The 4093-nt window shown below is 42.7% G+C and overlaps 1 long non-coding RNA gene across 1 annotated transcript in view; it reads left to right on the forward strand.

The window, feature by feature from the left end:
* The window catches only part of LOC121020792 (uncharacterized), a 4107-nt gene extending 654 nt beyond the window's left edge, over positions 1-3453 (forward strand). The window contains exons 2-3 of the long non-coding RNA XR_005786285.1: positions 562-566; positions 3268-3453. This is a non-coding gene — a long non-coding RNA (uncharacterized LOC121020792). The remainder of the gene's footprint in view (positions 1-561; positions 567-3267) is intronic.
* Positions 3454-4093: the final 640 nt, after the last annotated feature.

The raw sequence follows: 4093 nt of genomic DNA on the forward strand, positions 1-4093 counted from the left end.
CCTTGACCGTACATGATTCCCAGATGATCAGTCAGAGCTAGTTCATGTCTGTGTTCAACAATCCTGCATATATGCTGGCCTCACACAACAGCCATCCATTTCTCCCACAGCCTGGGAGCCACCATCTCTACGCAACTGTTGCCTCCTTACCAGCCCCAGGGTAAAGGACGCCTGCCAAGGGTCATCGTCTTCACTCCCTTTCATCGGCTGTCCTGTTTCCTTTGTGTTGCAAGGCATCTGGAAAGGTCAGCAGTTCGGTCCGAATGAATGCTGACCATTATAGTCATTGACGTAAAAGCCATCTGGTCTCTCCCACTATCACTTAACCTAAATTTATTTTCTTTCCTGTTCCTTGGACTTTCATAAAACCAAGCGCTCTTAGAGGACTGCTAGTTCTCTTCCATCACTGGGTATGGTGGTTGGACATTGGTCCTAATATTGCCAACCTAGCATCTGCTAATAAGTCCCTGTTTCTCTTACATCAAACAGCCTCCTATTTGACATGAACCAGAAAGGCCTGTTGTGAACCAGTTGTGATGAAGTTCCAGCAATTCTGACAAGCCCCAGTGGCCTTGCTCACCTGTGGGATTTAGCGTAAACTGTTTCCCTATGCACAATCTTTCTCCTTCCGTTCCCGCTGGTTCCTTAACTGCTGTGGTCATTGTGTCCTAAGGTAGATGTTGGTACCTCTGAAAAGGTGTCCCTGACTACCAAGAGTTGGATTGCTATGCCTTCTGTACTTTAATAGTAGTCTGTATTTGTAGGCAATATAGACCTTTAAAACGTGGCCTCATTCCACAGACCTGAGTTCAAATGTGAATATTGCTACTCACTAATTATTTATCTCTCTCGGATTCATCTTCTGTAAGTTTAGAAGAATAATCCTTTCATAATAGATTTACGGCGAGGGTTAATGGGAACACAGATGTAAAAACCATCACAGTTCCTGGAGCTGTCATATTTAAGTAGCATTCTGTCTGTTTTTAATGAATACAGACAACTCTAGTGCGGTCTGGCAGGAAGCCCCATCTCTTCCTTCCAAAACCTCTCTGCTAAGTTACAGCTCCTGGGAGCTTCTGAGAGACTTTTAACCCGGAGAAGCAAATTGGGTGATCACTACATTTAAACATCTCTCACTGCCCAAGTTCTCATCTCTGAGCTAGGAGACTTTGTTGGCACAGCCCAAACACACTCAGAGAACTAAATGCTATCATTTTTCAGGGTGGCATAAAGACAGTTGCTTATGTGCCTGTACCCACTGCTTAATTTCACATTGAACATTGACATAACTATGTGTGTGTGTGTGTGTGTGATTCAGTACATGTCATGTGTTTTTATAAATGTATGCAAATTTATATTCTTACAACTTGTTTTCCCCATAGCATTATATCAGGGGGTACAATTTAGTGATTTGTCAATTCTGTACATTACTCAGCGCTCATCATGAGAAGTGTGCTCTTAACCCATTCCCCCCCGCTCTGGTAACCATCGGTGTATTCTCTGTATGTGAGAGTCTAGTTGTTGGTCTCTTATTTTTTATTTGTTTTGTTTTTTAAATTCCACATATGAGTGAAATCACAGGACCTTATTTCACTTTGCATAATGCTCTCTAGCTCCATCCATGTTGCTGCAAATGGCAAGATCGCATCCTTTTTTATGGCTGAGTAGTATTCCATAATATCTAGATACCTAGATATAGAGAAATGGGGAGAGAGAGAGAGAGAGAGAAAGAGAGAGGCAGAGAGATAGAGATAATACAGAGATAGCATGGATGCAGTTGATATAGATATATATATACATCTTTCTTATTCATTCATCTATCAACAGACAATTGGGTTGTTGTCCTGTCTTGGCTACTGTGAATAATGCTCCAATAAACACAGGGGTGCATCCATGTTTTCAAATAAGTGTTTTTGTTTTCTTTGGGTCGATGCCCAGCAGTGGCATTTATTGGATGGTAGGGTAGTTCTATTTTTAAGGTTGCAGAGGAGTGTCTATACCACTTCCCACAATGGCTGAGTCTGTTTGTATTCCCAGCAGCCGCGCACGAGGGCTCCTTCTCCCCACATCCTGACCCACGCTTGTAACATCGCAGTCTTTTTCATTCTGACTTCTGGCACGTGTGAGGTAACAGATCTCATGGTGGTTAGCATTTCCCTGATGATAAGTGACATTGAGCATCTTTTCGTGTATCTGTTAGTCACTTTTGTGTCCTCTTTGGAAAACAAAAAACGTCTGTTCATGTCCTATGCCCATTTTTAATTGGACTGTTTGGGAAATTTTGGATACTAACCCCTTATTAGATATATCATTTAAAAATAACTTCTTCTGGGGCGCCTCAGTGGCTTAGTGAGTTAAGCGTCTGACTTCGGCTCAGGTCATGATCTAATGGTTTGTGAGTTCGAGCCCCGTGTCTAACTCTGCTGCCAGCTCAGAGCCTGCAGCCTGCTTCAGACTCTCTGTGTGTTGGGTGTGTGTGTGTGTGTGTGTGTGTGTGTGTGTGTGTCTGCCCCTCTTCTGCTCACAATCCATGTCTCTCAAAAATAAACATTAAAAAAAATTTTAAAGAAAATAACTTCTTCCAGTCAGTACGTTGTCTTTTTTTTTATTATTATCTCCTTCACTGTGCAAAAACTCTTTATTTTTGTGTAGTTCTAATGGTTTAATTTTGCTTTCTTTTCCTTGCCTTAGGACATAACTAGAAAAATGTTTTTATAGTTAATGTCAAAGAGACTGCAGCCTATGTTTTCTCCTAGGAGTTTTACAGTTTCGGGCTTATATTCAGGTCTTTAATCCACTTTGAGATTATTTTTATGTATGGCACAAGAACGTGGTACACTTTCATTCTTTCGCACGTGGCTATCCAGTTCTCCCACCACCATTTGTGGAATAGACTGTCCTTCCCCATTGTACGTACTCCCTCCGTTGTTGTACGTTAATTAAGCATATAAGCATGGGTTTATTTCTGGCCTCTGTATTCTCTTCCATAGATCCATGTGTCTATTTTTGTGCGAGTTCAATGCCTTTCTGATTACTACGGCTTTATAGTATATCGTGGAATCTGGAGTTGTGATGTCTCCAGCGTTATTCTTTCTCAAGATGGCTTTGGTTATTTGGGGTCTTCTGCCGGTTCCATACACATTTTACCATTATTTGTTCTAGTTCTGTGAAAAATGTTCTTGGTATTTAGATGGAGATTGCATTTTGTTTTGTCACGCGAGGACCCTCTCATCACCCTGCTCTTCTATAACACAGAGGGCACATGAGCCTGTAGAAAATGAATTTAAAATTTTGTATGTCTTGCCTATTGTTCGATGTGAGCACCGTTACATTTTTCTAGACTTAGTTTGCTATACCCTAAGATTATGAAAATACTTACTAACCAGCATTTTCTCGCTTCTGTAATCTTGCTTGCTTAACACATTCCTCCCCTTCCCCCTTCCCCCTTCCCCTTTTTTTTCTCCCGCCACAAGTAACGGACAAAGCCTTCCCGCCGAAGGACAGACAAAGGACGCCCAATCAGAGAACAACAAATGTCCTTACTTTAAAATCAACTAATCAGGGGCGCCTGGGTGGCGCAGTCGGTTAAGTGTCCGACTTCAGCCAGGTCACGATCTCGCGGTCCGTGAGTTCGAGCCCCGCGTCAGGCTCTGGGCTGATGGCTCAGAGCCTGGAGCCTGTTTCCGATTCTGTGTCTCCCTCTCTCTCTGCCCCTCCCCCGTTCATGCTCTGTCTCTCTCTGTCCCAAAAATAAATAAAAACGTTGAAAAAAAAATTTAAAAAAAAAAATAAATAAAAAATAAAATCAACTAATCAGGCCCCCCATAATCTGAAACCTCCCCTATGCTGTTTGTCTCTGTCTATAAAAACGCTGTACCAACCCTGTTCGGGGCCTCTCAGCGTCACTGGCGACGAGTGCGCAGAGGTCCAGGTTCAAACCTGCAATAAGTGACCCTTGCCGCTTGGCTTTGACTTACGACTCTGGTGGTCTCTTGCGGGGGGGGGGGGGGGGGGTTCGCGACCTCGGGCATTACAAGCCAATTATTTGTATGTATGACTTATACTCCTTTCCTTGACTCTAGCAATTGAGAAA

The sequence above is a fragment of the Herpailurus yagouaroundi genome, unplaced genomic scaffold, assembly GCF_014898765.1.
Source record: "Herpailurus yagouaroundi ecotype Mexico unplaced genomic scaffold, PumYag 251, whole genome shotgun sequence".
NCBI lineage: Eukaryota > Metazoa > Chordata > Mammalia > Carnivora > Felidae > Herpailurus > Herpailurus yagouaroundi.